Raw genomic sequence first — 15,290 nt, forward strand, 5'->3', positions numbered from 1 at the left:
ATGTGTGTCACATGGTCTTTGCAGCTTCCGCAGAAACACTGTTCTCTCAGACTGTCTGAAAAGGACAGAAAGGTTAAACATATGGTATAGTTAAAATTAACAATACAGGCCAAAGTTTGCAGGCACTCTGCCTACTATTTTTAAAGAGAATCTTGAATCACTGTGCAGCCTCATGTTAGTGGGACAGCATCCTCTTGAAGCTGCCAAGTTTTGGAAGTTCCAAATTCACTAGCTCTGTTTCACGTACAGACATGAGCTACTGGGCAAACATAAATCCCCACTTCAACAGCCCTGTGAGTCTATCAATCATTAACTAGACTTCATAGAAGTGGTTTTAACTTAACTTCTCTGGAACCAGTGGTGTGAAAGCAGGACCTGAGGTTTTGTGAGAATTTACGAATAGCACTTCATACCTACCAGATTACAAAGTAAGTAGTATCTAGTTTTCCTAGTAGGTATTTATGATTTTGGTATATATTGCATTTATTTCTGATCCTTTACCTTTTCAAGTGTTTTGATTAAAATACTACCTGTTACTTGCTTATTGTATCCTAATTTTGCTGTATTTTGGCAAAGGCTGGCTTTCATGCAGGGGATCAGAAATTTAATTTCATTAGAAGCTGTTTATCTCAACAGCACTTTCCCATTTTTATCAAAAATCATTTCTAAAACCAATGTAAATGTATACCATCATCACATATCAATATATGTGGTCTTTCTCTGCATAGAAAACTAGAATTTGTTTTATTTATTTACCTGAATGCTGCAATTCAGATTGTTTTATACAATCCCAGCTATGAAGAGAGCATGTAATATTCAGATATCTAGTCAAACTAAAAAAACACCCATCTTTTTCCAAAACACATCATTTCAGAAGGAACTAGCTTGTATATAAATTTCTACTAGAAAGCTATGCTTAAAAGACTTTTAGGGCACAAAAGAGGTTTCTTGGTTTTCAACTTTGGTATGAATTGGACTGCTTGTAACCTTCTGTTCTTCTACAGCGGCAATTTTCTCTGTGGTTAGTCATCAAATGCAGTTAAATCTAATCTAATGCATTTTTTCAAAACCAGAAAAGTTCATTGGATAAAAGGCCAGAACTTTAAATAAGGTTGGCAGAACTTTTGAGATGTGGTGCCAAACTGTCTTTACAGGAACTAGTCAGTGCCACAGCTTCTGAAGTGACAAAGATACTGTTGAAAAACTAGAGTTAAAATTTCTTTCTAAATAATTGTTTGCAAAATAATGGTTGCCTCACTAAGGATCGGGAACATACTATCACCCTAACTTCATCATACATAAGATTACCTTTTGATAACTTTTATACTGAGTCATCTTTGTTTACAACAAGGTAATCTTCTTTCACTTTAACAAAATTCAGTACAATGAATATTTCACATAAATGCCAGATAGCTCAGATGTAAGGATGCATGTTTGTATGTGTATGTGTAAAGTGTATACTTTTGCTACAATAGCCAGTATTTCATTATTTTAAAGAAGCACAACATTTAGAAAAACAGAGTAGAAATTTGTATTTTCAGAATGTTGACTTCACCATTTTCCTTGTTCATAACTGAAAGTATCTGGGGAGAAAGTATTACTGAGGAACTGTTGCCCGTTATCCTCTTCTACGTTGGAAGAAAACTGTTGCAAACTGGGAAGCAGAAAAAAATTAACATCTTAAGTAATTTACCCTATGTCTATCCACACTAACCATGACTTTAGGAAAAGAAAAAAAAAAAAAAAAAAGATTTTAAAACATTAGAAGGAATTTTGACAGAGCTTGCAGATTCATGCTCAGGTATAAAGATGATTATGATAAAGTAAAACATAAGGCACAGCTGAAGAGATGCATCAACGGTATAAAAAGAGAAATAACATGTATCCTTCATCTGCAGTAGGTTTGCAGGATATGTCTCAAAAAGGATGGCAGAATAGAATTTGGAAATATTTTTTCTGGTTCCCCATAGAAACTAGAAACAGCCCTAAAAAAACAACTTAATACGAAATAGCTGAAATAATCATTAGATCAGCTCCAGGGCTATTTCATACATTAATATTAATACATGGTATTTAGTTGCTTTCTGAGTCTTAAAATAATTTGTGTTTTTATTTTATAAACAGAAAATGGGCCCCACACAGAGTAAGGAGGTTATATCCGATTTTCTAAATAATGGTGTGTTGAAGAGGACACCAAGTTTCCTTTGTGATTATTGCTATCATAATACTAACAAGAAGGAATTCTGATATGGTAATAATTTTAACACTTCTATAAAAGAAAAAACGCATGCAAATAAGTAGCAGATGATGCTCTTTTTAAAAAACTAATCACCTGTGTGTCACAGTAAATATGTAAACATCACCGGCTGTACAAGGCACGGATTTATTTTCTTTAAAAGGTTTGCTGCGTGTGCAGAACTCTCATAATTCTTACACCTGATTTAAAATATTTGAAAACACTAAATTACCACTTGTGACTTTGCAAAATAGACTGCATATATTTAGGCAGGGCACATTTCAGAATCCACTGCATATTTAGAGAGATTCACAGAGATTATTGATGGAAGTGAAAATGGCTGGTCATTAGTCAGTGGGTGGTGAGCAACTGTACTGTGCAACACTTGTCTCTCTTGTGTTTTATTCTTCTCTTTGATTTCTTCCTTTTCAATTCAATTATTATTATCAGTAGTAGTATATCTTATTTTATTTCAATTATGAAACTGTTCCTACCTCAACCCACAGATTTGACCTTTTTCCAATTCTTCTCCCCATCCCAGTGGGCCGGGGCAGGGCAAGGGGGAGTGAGCAAGTGGCTGTGTGGTACTCGGCTGCCAGCCAGGTGTTAAGCCATAACAATACTTTGCAAGAAAGTTTAAAGAAGCACATACAGTTCCCATGTTCTTCTTTCCCCTGAAAAGTCACACCTCTTACAAGAAATGTTCCTCAATTTCCTACAAATCACATTAAAGATCATAAACCTTTTAGAAGCCACACTTGATGGGTCTATGAGCAACCTGGTCTAACGGAAGGTGTCCCTGCCCATGGCAGGTGGGTTGGAACAAGATGAGCTTTAAGGTCCCTTCCAACTCAAACCATTCCATGATTCTATGATTCTATGAAAATAAAAAGCTTAAATATGTTAATAGTTTGTTCCATGGAAAATACTTTAAATAATGCTTAAACTACAATAATTCAAGTTTCTAAATTATAGCCTTTGGGTATTTTCTGGGTGTAAGTGCAACCACTGGACTTATTAGAGCATCATCTCCTTTCATTATCTCAACCCATGAGTTTTCTTACTGTTACCCTTCCAGTTCTCTCTCCCATCCCACCACGGGGGAGTGAGTGAGTGACTGTGTGGGGATTAGTTGCCAGCTGGGGTTAAACCATTACATAGCTAAAACTGTGTAGTCAACTATTTAATCCCTTACAAACTCTTTGCAATAATTTTTATTTATAGTCTTTTCCAAGCTTAGTAAGAACTACTGCACAACAGACCTAAATAGACTTAATCACATTACACGTGCTTTCTCAATTCAAACAGTAACAATATAAATTACAGGTTTTTAAATATTTTTAACTTTCAACCTTATTTTTTTTCCAGTTGTCATGGTTTAAACCCAACCACAAAGCTCGTTCACTCACTCCCCCACACACACACACTTCTTGCCCTCCCCCTGCTCCTGGAGGGACGGAGAGGAGAATCGAAAAGAATGCAACTCCCACGGGTTGAGATAAGAACAGTTTAGTAACTAAGGTATAACACAAATCACTACTACTACCACCAATAATAATAATGATAAAGGATATAACAAGAGGAAAGAATACAACACCTCAACACCAGCCAACCAATAACTCGCCCCACTCCCCCCAGCCGAGCACTGATGGATACCTCGTCCAACCGTGCAGTCCCTAGCCCTTCCGGGTAACTCTCGGTTACCTCCTGGGCATGATGCGTTGTGGTATGGAATACTTCTTTGGTTAGTTTGGGTCAGGTGTCCTGTCTCTGCTTCCTCCTGGCCTCCCCTCCTCCCTGGCAGAGCATAGGTCTCAGAAAGTCCTTGGCCAGACCAAACATTTGAGCAGCAACTAAGAACATCAGCATTATCAGCACTGTTCCCAGGCCAAAAATCAAAAACACAGTGCTGCACCAGCTACTAAGAAGGAGAAAAATGACTGCTACTGCTGAACCCAGGAGACCAGCAAGCATTATTTTTAAGTATTAATCTGATCTCCTCTTCTTTCTCTGATGACAAAAAAAGAAGACAGAAGGAAAGAAAATCACCACAATTCCTGCCCCCCCAAGAAGTTGACAAAAATACAACTATGTTACTATAAAGTACGGACTATGTAAGATCAGCCTGTGTCAAAAAGACCCATCACCTAGTGCTGATGACAAGAAACACTTTATATAACCTTTCTCATAAAGTGACCAAGCTCTGAAAAGTGCAGCATTTTGTTTTCCTCATTACAGTCTCGAATACTATCAGAATTACTAGGTAGCGGGAGAAATCTTATTTCTCGTAAGTTCTTTACACTTATTAACCATGCTAAGAACAGCAGGTGCTTCATTTGATGTTTTGCAAAATCAGACTTTCCACATCCAGGAAGGAGGAAAGGGAGGGAGGGGAAGAGGAGAAGGAAGGTAAAAAACCCCTCTAATATATGGATGTCTCAAATGCTGGTCACCAATTCCAGCTGTGTAAGAATTCCTCAAAGGTTACAAAGCATGCCATTGAAAGGTCTAACATGTTTCCCCATAGCAGCCTAGCTCCTTCATGTCTATTTTTATTCCCTTTTGCAATATACCACCATGTTGCTCCAACACATTTACATCATGTTGCATGGTACTATGATGTATTGAAAGCTTGTCTTTCACATATCTCATTTAAATGGAAGCGTGCATGCATTTTCTCTCATTAGCAAGACTGATAGCTTCAAGAGACTTTACTTAGTAATTGCACTGTTTAATCTCTTTAAGTACCCCTGAGTCTTGCCAAAAAACAGATGTGAAAAGAAACAATGTTGGCAATTTATTATGACAGGAAAGCTCTGTGTAGAAAATACACACATAGAAAATGAAGATAAAAAATAGATAGAATATCCATTGCAACTTCCTCTTTTCTTCTTCAAAGAACAATATTATCTTCTGAAACTTAGTTTTTATATCTGTGACTAATTTCTGGAGTCAAATGAAAAGAAAAAAAGTTAAATCAAATTTAAAAAAATGAAGTGGGTTTTTTGGGGGTATTTTTTTCTTCTTTCTCCAAAAGCTACCTTCATACATATGATGCCTGAAGTTTTAAATCCTCAGTCAGTTTTTCCACATCTATTGGCATTCTTGACAGGCAGTCCCTTGATCTGGGACAACATATGCCATAAATTTCTGACAGTACCCTGTCAATGCCTGAAACAGTCACTCCAAAAGAATATTAAAAAAAACCAACAGTCCTCCCCTACCATTTATGGTTAAACTGCAGGTTAAGCAACAGATCATTAATACCAACATGACACAGTAAAAACAGACTGAGCTTTATGTCATTATTTTTTCATGCAAATAAAAATCCCATGCACACAACAAAAAATATTCTGTATGTTGCAATTCTACTAAAATAAAACATTGTGTCCACATTTAAAAGTTATTGTCAGAATACAGAGGACTTTTAGTGGAGAATACTGCTTTGCTTATGACTAGACCATATGTGATACATTCAGACAATCTATACTATCACATTTTTAGTCTTGCCTGCCTGCAAGTTTGTTGATATCTTGAGTAATTCAAGACATGCCATTTAGTTCACCACTTTAGCTGACATGGTTATAAAGAATTCCTTTGCAGTCTCTTCACTCAGTAAGCAAGCATTCATGTTTCTGGTTTCTGCTGTTGGATAAAGTAGAAGAGAATCCTATTTTTGACACATTCCTCTGTTATGTGGAATATTCTAGAGGTAGGCTTCTATTGTATCATTTGCTAATTGCTTTTTCCTCCTGTTTGCTTTGGTCAAAAAGTGACAGCTCTGTCTGTGGATGCTGTTATTTGTAAGGAATTACAGAAGGAAAAGGATGAAAACAAGTAATCCTTTATAGCTGATGAACTCAAATGGATAATAATAATGCAAATTTTATTACACTCAAGGAAATAAGCACTCTGATAGACTTCAGCAGACTAAAGAGCAGAATGAGAAAATATATTTTTAAATTATTCCTGATTTGCATAGGGACCATTTATTAGAGCCAGGAGGTCACCTGAGGTGAGAACTAACCTCTTCAACAGAAAGATAATGGACAGGAGGAAAGGCTGTTCAGCAGGGACAGGCCAGCACCTTCATATATAGCTCTGCATTTTGAATGGGGATGTGACAGGAATTCTGAGTGGAGGAAGCAGTAGGGACAGATTAGCAGTGGAAAACCTGAAGATTTGTAGTAGCAATTAATAAACTAATAGAAGTCATACTAAAGATGTAGAAAGAGATTTCCTTTAATATGCAGTGGGACAGCTGATAAGCTGTGTCTTAATACTATATGCTACAGTGACACCATGGGTCATATATAGCATTGCAATATTTTACACTCTTTATGTGAATATAATACTCTATCCTCTTTGGAAGAAAGAGAGAAACCTAAATCATACTGTGAAATAAACTGAATTCTCAATAATACAAAGGCACTTGGGGAGTTTGAGAGTATGACAAAATGGGGAGCACCATAAAGCCATCTTGTTTTAATTGTCTACCTGCAAAGCCTGTAATGGACAATTATCCTCCTAACATGGAGACTGAAGCATTAGAATAAACTTGCTGGGTCACATTTTCATTAGTACATTTCCCCTCTGCTTGTGGCTGTACTTGTTTTCTTTCTCTGCTCCTTGACTTTATTTTAAACCATGTGCCAACATCCATTATGAATAACACTGTGTGAGAGTCAATTCATTTGGAGCGAGAAGTAACATTCCTCACCATGAAGAGATCTGGGGATGGACATTAGTTATCTCACTGGCTACAAGTGTTCTGTGACATACACAACATTAGCTGCCTGAAAGCTGTTCCCTCCCCATGGTCCCCCAACTATGATTCCAGAAAGGGTAAAGGACTGCTCCACCTCAAGCAGCGTGTCTGTTCTGAGGTTCACCAGGCCAGACACTGGATTTCAGAAACATCCTCTTGAGGAGCTAGTGCCTCTTCCCCCATGGCAGCACTTGTTCTTGTGTTTACTGATTCCTATTCCAATATTTCTCCAGAGGACAACGACATCAAGGGCAGCAGCCTGGGACTGAGTTCAAGCTTACGGTACAGTTCATTTGCCTGGAATGACTGTGCATGAACTTTTTACCAGCTGGGATTGTTCCAGCTTGTGTTAGGTGAGCAAGGCCAAATCTGTTCCCAAAAGGTCTCCGCTCCAGAAGCCTCAACTCCTTTTCCTTCACCTCCACTGAGAAAAACATACTTTCTAGAGAGCCACATTCTTGAGGTATGGAAATTATGAAAATCTAAAAAGGAATTAGCAATATGAATGGTAGTAGTATCCCTAAAGTGGTGTACAACCTTTTTGCAGTCTTTAACCTCAGCCTTAGCTTTTTTGGGTTTTGGTTTCGGTTTTTTGGTTTTGTTTGATTTTTGCGGTTGGGTATTTTTTTGGCGAGGTTTTTGTTTCGGGTTATTTTACTGTACACTAGATCACCAGACTTTACCACCTCAAATGAAAGCATTTGTAAAAGGAGAAGAAATATTTGTAAACATTTCCCTATTGGCTTTCACCATTAAAAGTGTAATAGAGCTTTTCCTTTCCAAGTAAGTTTTGAATTTAAAACTGTAACTTAAGTATTATAAAGCTGTCACTGATTTGCCTTCCAGTTTAATTCAGGTAAATCTAAATTGACCCTTGGGTTGTATTTTCTGGTGTCAGGAATCAATACAATTGAGCTATTCCCCTTGTATCTAGACAACAAGATGATGTCATGGTTTGAACCCAACCACAAACCTCTTTTACTCACTCCCCCCCTTCTTGCCCTCCCCCTGCTCCTGGAGGGACGGAGAGGAGAATCAAAAAGAATGCAACTCCCCCGGGTTGAGATAAGAACAGTTTAGTAACTACGGTATAACACAAATCACTACTGCTACCACCAATGATAATAATGATAAAGGAAATAACAAGAGGAAAGAATACAACACCTCAACACCAGCCGACGAATAACTCACCCCACTCCCCCCAGCCAAGCACCGACCGATACCTCCTCCAACCCTGCCGTCCCTCTAGCCCTTCCAGGTCACTCCAAGTTACATCCTGGGCATGACGTGCTGTGGTATGGAATACCTCTTTGGCTAGTTTGGGTCAGGTGTCCTGTCTCTGCTTCCTCCCGGCCTCCCCTCCTCCCTGGCAGAGCATGAGGCTCAGAAAGTCCTTGGCCACACCAAACATTCGAGCAGCAACTGAAAACATCGGCGTTATCACCACTGCTCCAAGGCCAAAAGATCAAAACACAGCACTGTACTAGCTCCTAAGAAGGAGAAAACTGACTGCTGCTGCTCAAAACCAGGACAGATGATAACAGAGATATCATAGAAACATAGAATCATAGAATAGTTAGGGTTGGAAAGGACCTAAAGATCATCTAGTTCCAACCCCTCTGCCATGGACAGGGACACCTCACACTAAACCATCCCACAAAAGGCTTCATCCAACCTGGCCTTGAACACTGCCAGGGATGGACACTCACAACCTCCCTGGGCAATCGATTCCAGTGTCTCACCACCCTAACAGGAAAGAATTTCCTCCTTATATCCAATCTAAACTTCCCCTGTTTAAGTTTTAACCCATTACCCCTTGTCCTATCACTACAGTCCCTGATGAAGAGTCCCTCCCCAGCATCCCTATAGGCCCCCTTCAGGTACTGGAAGGCTGCTATGAGGTCTCCACGCAGCCTTCTCTTCTCCAGGCTGAACAGCCCCAACTTCCTCAGCCTGTCTTCATACGGGAGGTGCTCCAGTCCCCTGATCATCCTCGTGGCCCTCCTCTGCACTTGTTCCAGCAGTTCCATGTCCTTTTTATGTTGAGGACACCAGAACTGCACACAATCGATGAAAAGATCCTTGAAATGCAACAGTGTCTTTAGGTCTCATGTCTTTGATATAATGCAAAATACTGTATTTTATTTCAGCCTTTTTTCCTATACTTTACATGCCCTTTCATTTTTCAGTGCCTACTGTACTGATAATGAATTCCTGCACCTTTGAAGAAGTATTTCTAGACAGTATCCTCAATCATTTCAGGAAAAATTTCTAGGATAGAAAGCACTGTATCTGGATATTACATATGCTGTATTACAGGTAGCTCCAAAATCCCTCTAATTGAATTTGCACGTTTGTTTTCTACTGTTTCTCTGTTAACTACTATGTGCTTTCAAAAGGTCTTCAGAGCCCCCTGGAAGACAAAACTACAAATTTCACAAGTAGCAGGTGCACAAATATGAATACAATAAAAGGAAAAATAAATTCACAGCCTAGACCCCAGAACTTGTAAAAACTCAGGAGACCTTACTCAAAAGATTTTGTGATGGCCTTCATTATACCTTTTGCAAACTGCCTAATATTTTTTTACTGAAAAGTGCCAAGATGCACCAAGTCTAGTTCTGCCTCTCAAATGTCTCTATACATTGCGGACGTGCCCTTTGAAATAGAGAACCCAATAAAAAACGCAGTGTAGCAGCAGTTACTACTACAAAAAACCCCACAGTTTTCCTTCAGTGTAAAGGAACGTTTTGTACTCTGTACATGTGTGGATGCCATAGACATTCAGGTACAACGTTCATACAGAGAGTTATACAGGTCTCATAGGGTGGCGCTCCTAAAAAGAGCCGCCACAGAGAGGACTGAAGTACTTAAAGCAGGCTATAAAACTTCTAATTAAGGTTAATTAGCAGCCTAGGCCTAATTTTGTGCCTTCTTTCCTTCTAAAACAATCCTCACTGGTCCTACGTTGAAACAGTTTTTTCTCACACTGGTGTGACAGGAGCCCCAGGTATACCTGTCTGGAGTAGTGAGCACCAATCAGGAAAAGACAGTTTCATTAAAACCAAATGATGAGCTTTAAAACAAACTATTCTAAAATACCAGCTATATTTAGCTACCCAATTACATTACTTAATTCAAGAAACATTAATTGGTGTTACGTCTGAATTCTAAATGAGGTATGATGACTACATTTCTTCTATTAAACATCCAACTCTTTCCCCCAATTTACGATGACGTGCAATACTGATAGATAGAATGTATATTTCAAAGGTCTGCCCAAAATGAAAACGTCATAACAACCACTTCCTACCAAGAGACAGATACATCACATGCATGAGGCCTTCTACATAAGTACTGAGGTAAAGACTATGGACTTTAGAGGTATCTTGCACATATACATGTAAACCAAGCTTCTACAGCAGCTATGAAAGTTGGTACTTTTACGTGCATCGTTCTAAAGCAAGCTGGTGGAAGAATGCTAAAATACTGAAAAGAAGGAAACAAGGTAAGATACATAAAAGCAAAAAGTAGAATTGAAAAAATAATTACAGATTTAAAATAAATACCAGTGTGTACAAAAATCAAACTGGATTATGGCTGGAATGGATTGATAATGGATTGATTGTTCTAATGGCAATGGATTGATTGTTGTGACAATGCTGTTAAAGTCATGCATTCAAACCAATAGTTAATTTTCCTATCTAATTTGAAAGCAAAATGAATGTAGGCAGACCACCAAAATAAATCCCAGACTTCTTGTCATTAAAATATAATATAGTAGATCAATCCATGTAGTATAATCTAGTAAAACAGAAAATAAAATTACAGTTCTTTTAAAAGTGCATTTTTTTATTTGTGTCTGAAGAAATATAAGCAATGAATGTCTCATGCTAAAACTAAACACGACATACCAAAGTAATACAGTGAAAATAACAGTGTCTTAGTAGTAATAGTACTAATAGAAATACTATTTGTATTTCTAACAGCATTAGTAATACTAATAGTAAAAGTATTGGAAATACTAATAGTAATAGTACTAATAGAAATACTTTTAGTAGTAATAATATTTCTAAGTTACAATAACACTATTGCAGGTATATTTTGCTGAACTCAAATAGTATACAGGCACAGGGCAGCTACATCCTGAAATAATGTGTTCAATAAGGCACGAATTTCCAAGAAAAATACAGCAATATAAAATCCCTAATTGTGTGCTAAGTAATGTCTCCAAATAACGTGTATTTATATGTATTTATCAGTTATGACCAATTAGCAAATAATATTTATTTGGAACAAAACATAGCATGGTTTTCAGAGTAGCCTAAACATTTCATGTTACCAAAAATCACTGGAAGCACAACTTCAAACAGAAATTGATCTCAGTCTGAAAACAAAACCATAACATTAGCTACAATGAAATCCTACCCTTAAGCATTCTGTCTTGGCATGTCTTCAATTAAAAGAAAGCAATGCAGTTTTGGCACAGCCACAAATTTCACCTACCTAGGCTGTTAGGAAGAGAAATTGGCCTTTAGAAGGAACCTCTCCACCTATATGACAAGAATAATACCCTTCCACCCCATGGTGGTAGACGAAGGAAAGGTGCAAATCACTGCCTGGAGGTCCTGCCTAATTTGTGGTGGAAACCCAGTAGATCCTGCCCTGGGTACCACTAGACAGTGGCTCACTCCATCTCAGGAACAGCTGCTGACAGCAAAAGATTGGAAAGAGACATACCTATATACAGTAAATTGGTAACCCACAGCTGGCTTATGCCATAACAGCACTCATTCCAGATGTTTCACACAATCCACTGAAATCTCAAACTACTATATTTGCTGGATTTAACAGACTTATGTCCAGCTCTCAAAGCCCAGTTTTAGGAGTTGCCAATTTCCCCAACAGATCTGAACTGTTGAAGATGATACTCTTCGTCTTTCAATGAAGAAACTGCCAAGCTATGACCAGACCTGCTTTGAGAAGGAAAAAGAAGCTCCTGGTAAGTAAGCGCCAGGAAGGAAAGCTGAGCACCTGGTGCTTCTCCCAAAGGATCCACCTGAGTGCTGACACAGCAGGGAAGCTACACAGGCTCTTTCGCCTGCAGCTCCTGGCACGTTCTAACTACACATGACTAAGAGTCGGCTTGGTGAAGAGGTGCCAGGGAAAAGAGGAAGTCAGCCTTTTCCAATAAAGGCCTGTCCAATCAACCAGGAGAAATTTCCACAAGAGCCCAAAGTTACTTTCTTCAGGAGAAAAACTAAATAAATCATCCAAAATATGACAAACATTCTGCACAGCAGCAGACTGTCAGGGTCACAGTCACAAAGCAACTTGGAAAGATCAAGGGCACAGATAAAAAAGAGACTGTAGCACAGAAGCACTCTTTGTAAAGTCTTCACTTACAGGGACAGTAATTTTCAGTGATTAATATGCATCCCATCTTAGCCTATTTACTTTTCATTCATATTATATGAAAGCAGTTGTGAATAATCTATGTTTGCATTGTACAACATCTGAAATCAGAGTCATCAACACAGTGCTTACCTTAGCCAGAAAGCAACAAGAATTTGAAACTATAGGTTACATTTGAAAAAACTCCGCCTTTCATTAAGACACCTTTTTAAAGCAATAATTAGTTCATGGATCTAGGTCACACTACACTTATGTGTCTTTGGAAAGATCATTTAACCTGTCCCTTTCTTCTGCTTTAAAAATCCAAATAACTAAATGATTCCCACTGCAAAAAACAGTCCTTTTTAGTCTTCACTCACAACATGGTATGGAAATACAAAGCATTTGTGGCTTTATGCATTCCAGATGAGCCCTGGTGGCTCCTAGCATACAACGATGTAAAGCTTGCTTCTTTTTTTTTTTTTTTTAAAAAGGGGAAAAAAAAAAGAAACTAAGGAGCAGAGGAGAAACAAAATTAAAAAATGACACAAAGCATTTAATTTACAGAATTCTTATTCACTAAATTTGAGAGCACCCTCCCACGATCTACAGAAATAGTCAAATGTGAGTTTCAAATTATCCAATAACAAATAATTTGTTAAAGAATGTCTTTGACAAACAATATTCAGCTGTCTCTAACACTCTTTCACCCACTCCCATTTCTATAACTTTGTGAGAAATTACCCATACTTGCACAATTCACCAAAATGTTTTGCTTTGAATGTATGCGCTGAAAAAACCCTTCAGAAACATTTTGAACAGAACAGGGCAGAAAGGATTCCTATCTTGCTTCCCATAAATAAAATAAACCAACTCATATTAACTAGTTTGTATTGGAGTACATGCAGTTAAAAACCAAAAGCCTCAGAAGAGCCAAAAGTTAGTTAATCTTTGCTAGTTTGATAGTTATCATCCCCAGTTTCAAATATCACCAATAGGAAGCAGCGGCATTTATAACCCTGCAGAAAAATCTGCCAAGATACATCCAGTTGTCTTGAAGGGTTTCATATCTTTGCTTTAATATGGCAGAAAAATAGCACTATCTTTGTAAAGAGACTAATGCCCAGGTCCCCTCAAAGGCAGGAAGGGCATTTTTTAACCTCATCTTTAAGTAGTACTTTACTCCAAACTGCCTCTCAGACAGGACTTCCTGTTTGACTTGTCTCATCAAAATATATATGATAGGAATCTGGCATTCAGTATGTAAAAAATGAGAACACAAACATACAAAAGAAAGAACAAAAGATTAACCCTTGCAAAAACAAAGCTTGCAGAAGGAATTAAAACCTTTCTATTTGAAACCAACTAGCCCAATTGAGTCTGATTTTATGTGACTTTGCATAGCTGAGTATTCCTGTTCCCCTTTGCAGGTATGTAAACATGGTAATGGGCAGAGCAAAAGGGAGACAGTACACCTGACTGTGCTTCAAGCGTGATCACAATAGATTAGACTGGTTCTATTCCTTTCACAGAGATGACGCTTTGCAAAGACTGATCACTTCTCAATCCAATTTTTTTTAATAGCACAAATAGGAGTAAGAATCTTAACAGTTTAGGATCATATTGTTTCTTTCATGAAAATAAGCTCAAGTCTTACATATCTACTCATCTACCTTCTTGCATGTAGCTTCTATTTACAGAGAAAAACTATATTTGCTGGTGGAAAAAGACATTTTATGTGACAGAAAGTAAACATAAGCATATATTCAAAAGAAGACAACTTTTCTAAAAAATATTACCTTTGCTTTTAAACAGTAAATTACCTGATGTACTTTACAGTTTATTCTTCAACTCAGTAATGATGAGATCACTTATCGTTTCTGAGCTTTATAGCATATTTCCTTCATGTTATTCTAGTGCCTCAGTGAAACACTGCCCAGGACTTAAAAGTCACTTGTCTTCTAAGGTCCCTAAGCTTACTATACTCTCAGGACTTAATTCCTCTATTCCTTCACTTCAGTTCAATGATCAATACAGAAACTCTGCTCATGACCATTTACAAAAAATAAGCTCACTGATCTTGAGAAATTAAGTAAAATCGCAGACTCAGCATATTTTGTCGTTTTGTTTCAAGGAAGGGTTATAACTAAAGTGGGATTGGTTAAGGATTAATCACTAAGCTGTGAGAAAATCATTTTACAGCATTTTTCTTCAGACAGGGATAACAGCATGCTTATTCTGAATTTTCATTTAAAAACGGTATCTACAAGATACGATACGTAACTGTCATTATGTGGCTCTTAATATGTGCTTATTTTTATTAACAGACATTACTATCCCGAAGAACTGCAGAGAATTTACTGTCTTCCTGTATATATATCAAATGAAGTCAAGCTACATGAACTGTTTTTATTACAAATGACAGTATCAATTTAAATTTTCCAGTAAGAGAAGAAAGCTGTATATCTCATTAGAGACATAAAAAATAAACATGTGTTTCTGCCAGCTGTTCATTTGCTAATGATTCCTTTTTTCTCTCTCTTACCCTGCTTAAGTCCCAATATACATGGAGAGCTTTGTTTAATTACTCATGGCTGTTTGCCTTCTTAATATAATGTCCTTTCTTTTTCAGTGGTCATGAACATCTATGCTGAGGCATTTCAGCACACTGTCCCTATTCAATTTTTATTATTCTCATTTTTGGACAAGTAAAACTGGAGGCAATCTTTTCTGATTAACGTAAAAAGACAAAGAAATCAGGAAAAGAGTACAACATGCAGATGAGTAATAATTCACATTAATTAATTACACTCCAAATTAAACTTGAAGTTAATTTGAGATTTTTTTCGTTGTTCTTTTTTGTTTGGTTGGTTTTGTTTGTTGTAAGGAAAA

General features: G+C 37.5%; 1 long non-coding RNA gene across 3 annotated transcripts; it reads left to right on the forward strand.

Moving 5' to 3' along the window:
• Positions 1 to 213: 213 nt before the first annotated feature.
• On the forward strand, positions 214 to 14,903 carry LOC136009622 (uncharacterized). Of its 3 annotated transcripts, none has more exons than XR_010610601.1 (3): positions 214 to 428; positions 11,913 to 12,006; positions 14,726 to 14,903. It is a non-coding gene; the product is annotated as an uncharacterized LOC136009622 (long non-coding RNA). The 3 variants fall into 3 exon arrangements; XR_010610603.1 differs by lacking the exon at positions 214 to 428 and adding an exon at positions 2,176 to 2,251; XR_010610602.1 differs by lacking the exon at positions 214 to 428 and adding an exon at positions 7,244 to 7,467.
• The last annotated feature ends 387 nt before the right edge of the window (positions 14,904 to 15,290 follow it).

The sequence above is a fragment of the Lathamus discolor genome, chromosome 1, assembly GCF_037157495.1.
Source record: "Lathamus discolor isolate bLatDis1 chromosome 1, bLatDis1.hap1, whole genome shotgun sequence".
NCBI classification, from domain to species: domain Eukaryota; kingdom Metazoa; phylum Chordata; class Aves; order Psittaciformes; family Psittacidae; genus Lathamus; species Lathamus discolor.